This window comes from Oryctolagus cuniculus, chromosome 4, assembly GCF_051225735.1.
Source record: "Oryctolagus cuniculus isolate XC-2025 breed Fujian yellow rabbit chromosome 4, ASM5122573v1, whole genome shotgun sequence".
NCBI classification, from domain to species: domain Eukaryota; kingdom Metazoa; phylum Chordata; class Mammalia; order Lagomorpha; family Leporidae; genus Oryctolagus; species Oryctolagus cuniculus.
The window spans coordinates 144,380,001-144,391,209 of NC_142870.1; the positions used below are offsets into that span (position 1 = coordinate 144,380,001).

Below are 11,209 nucleotides of genomic sequence, written 5' to 3' on the forward strand. Positions count from 1 at the left end.
TTAATCCAATTAGAAAAATTTGTCTATTGTAAAAAATATTTAAAATATAAAAGTGGAAATTGAAGCTACCATGATTTCAGCTCCAGAGATGAAGAGCTAACCATCTAATATATTTCTTTATTTTATTTTTTTAATTTTAAAGTCAGAGTTACAGAGAGCTACAAGGAGGGAGACACACACACACACACACACAGAGAGAGAGAGAGAGAGAGATCTTCCATTTGCTGGTTCACTCCCCAAATGGCAACAGTCAGGGCTGGGCCAGGAGCCAGGAGCTTCTTCCAGGTCTCCTACATGGGTACAGGGTCTCAAGCACTTGGGCCATCCTCCACTGCTTTCTCAGGCACATTAGCAAGGAGCTGGATTGGAAGTGGGACAGCCAGGACACAAACTAGCACCCTATGGGATGCCAGTATCACAGGCTGCGGCTTTATCTGCTATATCACAACGCCAGCTCCCATCCTTCTAATCTTTTTTCCCATCATGTATTTTTGAATACATAGAGTAATGGGAGTTTGGACTTGGTGACAGGTTTTTATATCTTAATAAGATGTTATCTATATTCTACATTCACAAAGTAATTAAAACTGTAACATATATTACACAATGTTGAAGTTTGATTTCACACACTTTTCACAATCATATTTCTGACAGATGAGAAGTTGGGACATGTGGTGTTTGGCTTAGTATTTACAGAGCCAGTTAAGATGCCCTCATCCCATAGCAGAGTTCCTGGGTTGGATTCCTGGCTCTGGTTCCCAGTTCTAACTTCCCACCAACACAGACCCTGGGATGCAACAGATGATGATTCAAGTAGTTGCATCCCTACTGACCACACGGGAGACCTGGACTGAGTTTCCAGCTCCCAACTTCAGCTCAGCCCAGCCAATGAGGTCATCTGGAGAGTGAATGCAGCTGAAAGCTCTCTCTGAGTGTCTGTCTGTCTATCTGTCTGTGTGTCTTGAAATTTTTGTTAATTTTTTTTAAAAAGGTGAAACGTTTTTCACTGGAAATGTGGGAGGCTGTTTCAGGCACTCTCATCTAATTTATTATTTAATAAATATTATGTACTAATGTGCCCTAATTTTTTAGTTCACATTATATTATTATGTCATTAAATATTCTCTAAAATATGGTTCAAATGAGTACAAAATATTTCAAGCCAAGGATAATCTGTTTAATATTTCACTGAGATAGATTCCTACCCTTGAGGATATTTTCAGATTCTTTAACTAATGTATATAATACTACAATGAATACATATAAATGTATTCAATTCTTTGACCACATCTCTGATTGTTTCTTTAAGACAAACTCCTAAAAATGAGACCTGTGGACTTTTTTTTTAATTAATCTATTTTACCATGATAACAGCTTTAAAATATTATATTTAATCCCTCTCCCAAGTCATGAACTGTTTTCTTTTTTTCCCAAAAGCATCTTATTTAAGGTATTATACAAACTTCATACATTCCATAAATACAACTTTAGGAACATGGTGATTCTTCCCACTATACCCACTCTCCCAACCCAACTTCCACCCTTATTCCTCCTCCCTCTCCTATTCCTACTCTTATTTTTTGCTAATATCTATTTTCAATTAACTTTATACACAGAAGATTATACTAAGTAAAGAGTTCAACAAATAGTATGAGGGGGGAAAAAACTGTTCCTCAACAGTTTTTTTATTTCTCTTTTGAGTTCTTCTATGACCCACTATTCATTCAGGAGCATGTTGTTCATTTTCCATGTGTCTGTGTATGTTCTAGAGATTCTTAAGTTATTGATTTCCAGCTTCATTCCATTGTGGTCAGAGAAGATGCATGATATGATTTCGATTTTTTTTTAATTTGCTGAGACGTATTTTATGGCTTGGCCTGTGGTGTATCCTAGAGAAAGCTCCATGCACTAGTGAGAAGAATGTGTATTCTGCAACTGTAGGATGAAAAGTTCTGTAGATATCCGTTAAGTCCATTTGGTCTATAGTGTCGATTAACTGTTGTTCCAGTTGCTGATTTTCTGTCTGATTGATCTGTCCATTCTGAAAGTGGGGTATTGAAGTCCCCCATTAGTATTGTATGGGAGTCTATGTCTTCCTTTAGATCCATTAACATTTCTTTTAAATAGCCAGGTGCCCTGTAATTAGGTGGTATACATTTATTATAGCCACATCTTCGTGTTGAATTGATCCCTTAATCAATGCATAGTGCCCTTCTTTGTCTCTTTTAACAGGTTTTGTGTTAAAGTCTATTTTGTCTGATGTTAGGATGGCTATACCAGCTCTTTTTTGGTTTCTGTTAGCATGGAATATCTTTTTTTTTTATCCTTTCACTTTCAGTCTGCATGTATATTTGTTGGTGAGATGTGTTTCTTGTAGGCAGCAAATAGATAGGTCTTGTTTTTTAATCCATTCTGTCAGTCTGGATCTTTTAACTGCAAAATTGAGGCCACTTATACTCAAGGTGACTATTGATAAGTAGTGACTGCCCTGCCATTTTCCCATGAATATTCCTATTGTTTACTTTGGATTCCCTTTTTATTTTACTGGGAGATTTTCTGCCTCCACCTTCTTTCATAGTGATGACCAAGTTTCAGTGTTTCTGGGTGTAGCACATCCTTAAGCATCTTTTGTAAGGCTGGACAAGTGGTGACAAATTCTTTCAATTTCTGTTTGTTATGGAAGGACTTCATTTCACCTTCATTCATAAATGAGAGCTTTACAGCATACAGTATTCTGGATTGACAGTTTTTTTTCTTTTAAGACTTAGAATGTATCTCACCATTCTCTCCTAGCCTGTAGGGTTTCTGATGAGAAGTCCACTGTGAGTCTAATTGGAGATCCTCTGAAAATAATCTGGCATTTCTCTTGTGCGTATTTTAGAATTTTTTCTTTATGCCTTATTGTTGAGAGTTTGACTACAATGTGTCATGGTGAGGATCTTTTCTGGTCAGGTCTATTAGGAGTTCTATGTGCTTCCTGTACTTAGACATCCCTTTCTCTGTAATTATTTCGCTAAAAAGGCCTTCTAATCCATTCTCTCTTTCCACACCTTCAGGAACTCCTAAGACCTGTATGTTGGGTCATTTGATAGTATCCCAAAAATCTCTAACATTGTTGAGTTTTCTAATTTCTTCTTCTTCCTTTTTATTTTTTTGTATGACTGTAAAATTTCCAGAAATTTATCTTCTAACTCAGATATTCTTTATTCTGCCTCACTGAGTCTGTTGTTAAGGTTTCCCACCACATTTTCTAAGTTGACCTATTGAGTTCTTCATTTCTAATATTTCATTTTGATTTCTCTTTAAAATCTCAATTTCATGATAAAAATTTTCATTCATGGATTTCTGTATGCATTTCTGTAATTCATGAATTTGTTTGTGATTACTTCTAAGTAATCCTATGATCAATTTTTTAAATTCCATTCCTGACATTTCTTCAATCTCTTCATTTCCACATTCTAGTATTGAAGTTTTGTGTTCTTTTGGGGGTGTCATGTTGTCTTCCTTATTCTTGTTTCTCAAATTGCTACATTTATTTTTAGGCACTTGTGGAGATACTTGTTGGGTTTTTGTTCTCTGTGATGGTTTTTATCCTTAGACTGTGGCTCTGTGGCTTAGTAGAGTGTCTGCTCTTTCAATGAATACCCTGAGGTGTGTGCTAGGTATGGCCAGGGAGCTCTGTTCAGTGCTGCAGGGTGAGGGGAGTGTCCAAAGTGACACCTAAGTTGGGCGAGGTAAATCTCCTTTATTTTTTAATCAGAGGGGAGCTTTGTTCAGCTCCGTAGGCATAGTCTCATACTCACCTCCTCTCCTCCAAGGAGACCAATGCTATGCATTAGCCCCACTGGGTACAATATTCATAAATGCTACCACAAGAACCACACAAAGGATCTGTGCAGTACTCGGAGCGAGCACAGATCTTGCAACAAAGATCCTCACCAGAGAATCAGGGAATGTCAAGTGTAGGGAACCCCATAGTCCCAGCCACTCCCTGCACCCTCCCATACAGCCACAGTGTTTTCACAGTCCCAGCACACAAGGCACCCAGCCCCCTCTCAATTCTCCCAGCCAGACTCAGCCATCTCCTCTTGGCTGGTTGCTGGGCACAGGAATACGAGCTGGTGCAGCTGTTATGTATATCCAAAATGGTACCCACCCCCTCTTGGCTAGTTATGGGACACCAATGCCGGTGGTCAGGAAGAGAGAAATGTGTCCCCTTTTTTTACTTCTAGGTTGGCAGGTACACACAGGGCTCCAAGCTGGACTCCCACAGCCTTATCAACAGTAGCTTGGGCTGCTGCAGTCTCGTCTCACCTCACTCTCCAAACCTGGTGCTGGGGCTCTCGACTCCTGGGGTCCTGAGTTGTGCGCATCTACTCCCTCCACTCACAGACTCACAGTGTCCCTCTAACTTGCATGGAGTTTCTGTGCTGTTTTCTCTCTAACGCTTCCCTTAGATTGCACTCTCTCCATGTCGTTTTAACTGTCTTCCCCTAGACTAGAGCAGTAAGCTCCCTCCCTATTCTGCCAGCTTGGTGCCTCTCCTTGAGACCCAAGAACTTTTATAGAATGCTTTTCTTAGTCTCAGAAGAGCCTCGTGTTTTTCAGAGCATGCATCTCCTTGAAAACTCTAAGTTGAGCCTGTGCAGGTGCTGCCCCTGGGTTTAAACCTGAGACTCTGCGAATTGCTAAAGCATCTTTTTCAACCTAACATCCTTGCCAACCATTTCACTCTCACCTCACAGTTTCCCTCTGTGCTGATTCCCTGTTTGAGACCAGCTCAGGTCATTCCTAAGCACAGTGGGGTACCGGGTGCCTATCTCACCTTTCGACATGCTTTCTCCTCCAAGCACCACTATTTAATCTCTTTCTCCCAGAGACCCCAGTGCCCAAGGACAAGACAATCAACAACTGAGGTGTTAGCATAAGTTCTCTCCCCAGAGTATTTAACAATTAATCAATCAGGACTTCCATTATTACTTACTTTTTAAGGATCCTAGAGGTTGGCATTGTGGTGTAGCAGGTACAGTTTCCACCTGTGATGCCAACATCCCATAAAGGCACCAGTTTGTGTCCCAACTGCTCCACTTCTTATCCAACTCTCTGCTAGTGGCCTGATAAAAGCAGCAGAGGATGGTCCAAGTGCTTGGGCCCCTGCACCCACGCGGGAGACCTAGAAGAAGATCCCAGCTCCTGGCTTTGGACTGGCCCAGCCCAGTTCACTAAGGAGTGACTAGCAGATGTAAGATCTCTCTCTCTCTCTCTAATTCTGACTTTCAGATAAAGAAATCTTAAAAAAAAAAGAAAAAGAAAGAAAGAAAGACAAAGTTCCTAAAAAGAATCGAGCTTAACTGAAAAAAAATGACAGAGAGGAAGAACCCTCCCTTCCACTGGTTCACTCGCCAAGTGCCCTCAATGGCTGGACTGGGCCAAAGTTGGCACCCAAATGGGCCAGGTTGAAGCCAGGATCCAGGAACTCAAACCAAGATTCCCACATGAGAAGGATCCCAACTGCTTGAGCCATCACCTGCTGCCTGCCGAGGACTACATTGGTGGGAAGCTGGTAGAAACAGGAGACAGAGGCAGGAATCAAACCCATATTCTCTGATATGGGATGTAGACACCTTAACTAGCATCTTAACCACTTATCCAAACATCTGTCCCAAATTCCTACCTTTCAGAAATATGGTAGCACTGCCCAAAGTGCCTGAAATCAGCTTTGAAAATTGTGTAATATAGGGGCCGGCGCTGTGGCTCGCTCGGTTAATCCTCCACCTGCGGCGCCAGCATCCCATATGGGCGCCGGGTTCTAGTCCCGGTTGCTCTTCTTCCACTCCAGCTCTCTGCAGTGGCCAGGGAAGGCAGTGGAGGATGGCCCAAGTGCTTGGGCCCCTGTACCCACATGGGAGACCAGGAGGAAGCACCTGTATCCTGGCTTCAGATCAGCGCAACAAGCCGGCCATAACAGCCATTTGGGGGTGAACCAATGGAAGGAAGACCTTTCTCTCTGTCTCTCTCTCTCTGTCTAACTCTGCCTGTCTAATAAAAAAAAATCTATCTTTCCTTGTTATAAAAAATTGTGTAATGTAAGTCACTATTTTATTTATATATAAAAGCAAAAGGTAAAAATATTTTCACTCACTTATGGTGAAAATCACACAAAAAATCAAATTAGAGAGAGACTTTTATTAAGTCAGTAAGGAAGGAAAGCTATTGAAACCACAGGTTCGGCTGAATTCCCTGATCAGGAGTGAGAGGAGGAAGAAAGGTGAGCCAAGCATGGAGTCTTGGGAACACTCACTATGAGCCCAGGACATGTGCTCTCAGGAGAGAGCTGGAGGGAGAGCAGGCAGGAAGTCTGGATGGTGGGGATGGCCAGAGTGAGGCAGTGAGATGGGAGGGCGGTGGGGGTCTCTGTTTGCCAGACAAGCAGCCTGGCATCCTGCCTCCAGGCAATAAGCGGGACGCCACTCTTTAGCCAGGCAAGAGGAATATGGGGCAGAAGCCAGTTTTTCAAGTTTATTCCAGTAAGTATGGCTTGATTAATTGTGGAGGACAGAGACCAGGAGCAGGAAAATCAGCCAACAAACTGTGGCAACCAGAATAGTTGTCAGGCACTATGTTATGTGTTATGTGTATTAATTCATTTAAAAACTAGCCCAGATCTATGTTGTATTACTGCACTATTTTTATTGATGAGGAACTGAGAAATAAAGCAGTTAGATTACTCTCCTAAAGCCATACAGCTCATAAATAGTAGGGCAAGGATTTGAACCCAGGTGTCTCACCTGTTAACCTGCCATGAGGGTGGGGGGAGGCTGTGGAGACAAGGATGGCCATGGCAGAAGAGCATGCATGAGCCAGTGTGCATGGTTTGCATCCTGGGGTGTGAGGGGAGCAGGGCAGAGGAAGGCGAGAAATGGAATAAAGACTGTTTCTCAGAAAATCCTCAGAGGTGGTCAAGCCAGCCGCTGGGAGGTGAGGAATGTGTGGCTCCTAGTCCTAGTGCACGCCCAGCAGGGTGTCCTGGTCCTTCAGGCTGCTCTAACCAAAATGCCACAGCTTAAACAACAGAAATTTCCCCTCCCTGTTCTGCAGCTAGGAAGTCCAAGCTCAAGGTGCTGGCAGACTTGGTGACTGGTGAGGGCCCCTTCCTGGTTCACAGATGGGTGGCTTCTCATTGTATCCTCACACTGCACCTCGGAGGCCCCCAGCATAAGGGTGGGAATCTCATTCATACAGGTTCCACTTATGACCTAGCCATCCCCAAAGGCTCCACCCCCAAATACCAGCACACTGGGGATTGGGATTTCAGTAAATGAATTAATTTGGAGAAACACAAACACTGAGTCAATGGCACAGGGTCTCTGCCAGACCCAGTTCAGCTACATGGGAAAAGGGATAGTGTTCTCTTACTGAGCACCTGTCATGTGCCAGGCACTGAGATAGTATTTTGACATGTACAATTTCATTTATTTCCCACAGCAAAGCTCTTTTCCTTCCACTTTATAGATGACAAAACTGAAGATTTAAGAAGCTAAGTGGCAGGCCCAAGGCCATACAACTATAGAAACACCAAGATTGGGGCTCAAGAAAGTCCGACCTGGATGTCTCCCAGCTCCTCACCCTCCCTGGGTAAAGATAACACCTCAGGTTCTAGTCTTTGGACTCTTCCACTTCCAGTTCCCCAGGAGACTCCTTTTGCCAGCAAAGGAAAAAGACTGAGCTTTTCCTTTCTTGGATTTATCACCAACACCCCTCCATTCCCATGCCTGCATCAAAAAGAAAAAAGAAAGGATCTGTCAGTGCCTGGGACTTGTAGGCTGATGGGACGTGTCTTCATCCGTCATGGTCATTTCACCTAGCTCTTTTCCTTCCCTCTTAGGGACTTCCAGGGAGCACTCAGGAAGAAGCACAAAATGTGGAAAAAGGACACCTGGGCTCCAGCCGTGGCTCCTCAGCCCATTGATGTTAATTTCAAGTAGACCTCAATTTCCTCACTGGGCTGTTGGGAGAGCCAAGCGAGATGATGTGTGTGAAATGCCTTGTGAACTAAATCCCCTATACATCTCTTTCTCACCACCAACCTGCTCTCGCTGGTCAGCCAGGATTGAATCCAGAATAACCATCCCCTGTGCTGCTCCCTCCTTGTTCAGGGAGATGAAGCTGTCGACAGGGAGGCCAGGCATCCATCAGAGTTCTGCTGTGAGCAGAACCACCTGCCTGAGAGTCAGGACCGGAGAGGGAGCGAGGTGAGACGGCGCGTGTCTGCAGCACACCACCATTTGTCATCTGGTTGGTTTCACAGCCATGCTCTAAGGCAGACAGCATGGACAGCATTACCTCTCTGGTTAGAAGAGAAAAATGAGTGTTCAGAGCAGTAACTTGTCCAAAGTCTCCTAGTTCCCAGTGAAGAGCTGAGCTCCGACCCTACTCTTGCACCTCCTGGGCGATGCTGCTTCTGGTTTTTGAGCAGCAGGCCAGTGGCTTACAACACAGCTTCCTCATTGTGCCCAGCATGTGCAAGACTGCAGAGCATCATGATAAACCATATATACCATGTACAAGTGTGTAGTTTTGTATAAGTTTTGTACAAATGTATAATTATATATAAATTATATAAAATAATCATTAGTTGTGATTAGGCTATTTTGTTTGTTTGAATTTCAAATGGGGAACATTTTGAAGACCCTTGAAAATACTATTGGCCCTAAGTGCAGTGTCATTGGAGCTGATGGTTAAAACCACCTGCTTGGGGGCCGGTGCCGTGGCTCACTTGGTTAATCCTCTGCCTGCGGCGCCAGCATCCCATATGGGTGTCGAGTTCTAGTCCTGGTTGCTCCTCTCCCAGTCCAGCTCTCTGCTGTGGCCTGGTAGGGCAGTGGAGGATGGCCCAAGTGCTTGAGCCCCTGTACCCGCATGGGAGACCAGGAGGAAGCACCTGGCTCCTGGCTTTGAATCGACGTAGTTCTGGCTGTAGCGGCCATTTGTGGGGTGAACCAATGGAAGGAAGACCTTTCTCTTTGTCTCTCTCTCACACTGTCTAACTCTACCTGTCAAATAAAGAAAAAAAAAAAAAGACTATGGGAATATGTGTTAGAGCGTTAGAAATCCATTTAAAATTTTTTTAAAAAAAACCACCTGCTGCCCAACTCAGTCCCCAGCCTGGGCCAGCTCAAGGTACTCCACAATACTCAATTAAGCCCAGGTTGGGATCTCCCACTGGCCGCTGGGCCTGTCATAGGGAGTGCTCACAACTTCTGGTCTTCAAGTCTCAGCCTCACTGCCACCTCCTTGGGAGCCTTGCCTGCCCAGCTGGTCACGGTGTCCTTGCCTGGGTTCTCACAGTGCCCAGGAGTACACCAGTCACTGTGGAGCAGGTTGGGTGCCTGTATGTCATCTCTGTACAGTGAACATCAAAGGCCAGGACTGAGCCTCGGCCTCCCTCAGCAGATGACCTGTCACTAAACCTTCGTGAGTGAGTGTGTAAAATAAACAAGCAAATGGAAAGTTTTTTACCCCCTCTAGCTCCAAGATTTCTTCCATGTTAAAGATTAGGGTCAGGAAACAGTTAAGACCAGAAAAATATACTACAAAAAGAAGATGGGTGGCTGGTGTTGTGGCACAGCAGGTTAAGCCGCCGCCAGTGCAAACACCCCATAGGAGCACTAGTTTCCAGTCTCAGCTGCTCCACTTCCAATCCAGCTCCCTATAATGCATCTGGGAAGGCAGCAGAAGATGGTCCGAGTGCTTGGGCCCCTGCCAGCCGTGTGGGAAACCCAGGTGGAGTTCCAAGCTCCTGGCTGAGGCCTGACTCAGCCTTGACCACTGAGGCCATTTGGAGAGTGAACCAGCAGATGGAAGATCTCAGTCTCTTTCTCTCCCTCTCTTCCTTTCTCTCTAACTTTGCCTTTCAAATAAATAAACAAATCTTTTGAAAAAAATTGCATTGATAAATATTGTGTTTTTAAGGAACTGGCTCTCATAGGTTTCCAGACAGGCAGCCCATAGTGTCAGGCATGGCCAGGAAACTGAAGTGTGCTCATTTCTTCCCTTATATTCTTGATCTTCTGAACTTTTTCAGGATTACTGTCTTCCCTGTATTCCTTACCAGGTCACTAATATTCAAGCTGCAGTGACCAAGTGTTTTCTATGCAGTAGTTTCAATTTATCTGTTTCCTTTGGTGAATACAATTTTTTTACACCTACCTTAGGGCTTTCTCCTTGACCTACAAAACAGCGCTGAGCACTCCACGTCTTTGGGGAGAGGTCCTCTGCAATCTTTATTTGGAGAAGCGAGTGTGTGCCGGAGCCTGTCTTCCTCAGTGGGGACTTCGATTCATCTCACCGGGGAGCGGTTGGGGGCAATTCTGTCCTGGGCTCCCATTTCTTCCTTTAATGAAGTGGCACCTATTTGGATGATAAGGAGCCACTGAAAATTGGGAACATCTTACAAATGCAAAATGTCCTTTTATATAGAAATGTATACCCTTTTTTAGAATGTGTCCTGTAATATTATTCTACTATAATAAGAATACCTACAAGGACTTTATAATAACTTGAGGAAATGTTTATGCAATAACATTAACTTTAAAAGCAGAATGTAAAATTATATATACAGTGTGTCCTCAGTTCTGTTTTTTTTTTTTTCAGAGAAAAGAGAGAGTTTTCTCATTTAATCTTCACAACAACTCTGTTGTGTTATTATATAGAATTATTAGATAATTTGCTCAAAGCCATACAACTAAATGTGCTACCCAAGGTCACAATATACATGAAAAGGTTTATTTGTTGGTTTGTTTCTTGTTTGTGTTTTTGTTTGAGATGCAGAGAAAGACAGAGAGAGACCACACACGCTGGGCACTCCCAAAATGTCCACACAGGCTGGGGCTGGACCGAGCCCAAGTCAGAAGGTAGGAACTCAGCCCAGGTCTCCCACATGAGCGGCAGGAACCTAATCACTTGAGCCATCAACACTGCCCCCTGCACTGCCCCCAGCTCCCAGGGTCTGCATTAGCAGGAAGCTGGAATCAGCGGCAGAGCAAGATGTCAAACCCAGGCACTCTGATAGGGTACTTGGCTTTCTTAGCCCACAACTTAACTAGGAGTCTAAACGCCCATCACACACAAAGACTTGATTGAGCATGTGTATTTCACCCAGAAGGCAATTTGGGAAGAAGAGAGAGATCTGGGGGACTCTGCTCCCAGG

General features: G+C 43.9%; 1 long non-coding RNA gene across 1 annotated transcript in view; it reads right to left on the reverse strand.

The window, feature by feature from the left end:
* The window catches only part of LOC149127153 (uncharacterized), a 47,422-nt gene extending 37,027 nt beyond the window's left edge, over positions 1 to 10,395 (reverse strand). The window contains exon 1 of the long non-coding RNA XR_016233275.1: positions 10,210 to 10,395. This is a non-coding gene — a long non-coding RNA (uncharacterized LOC149127153). The remainder of the gene's footprint in view (positions 1 to 10,209) is intronic.
* Between the last annotated feature and the right edge of the window lie 814 nt (positions 10,396 to 11,209).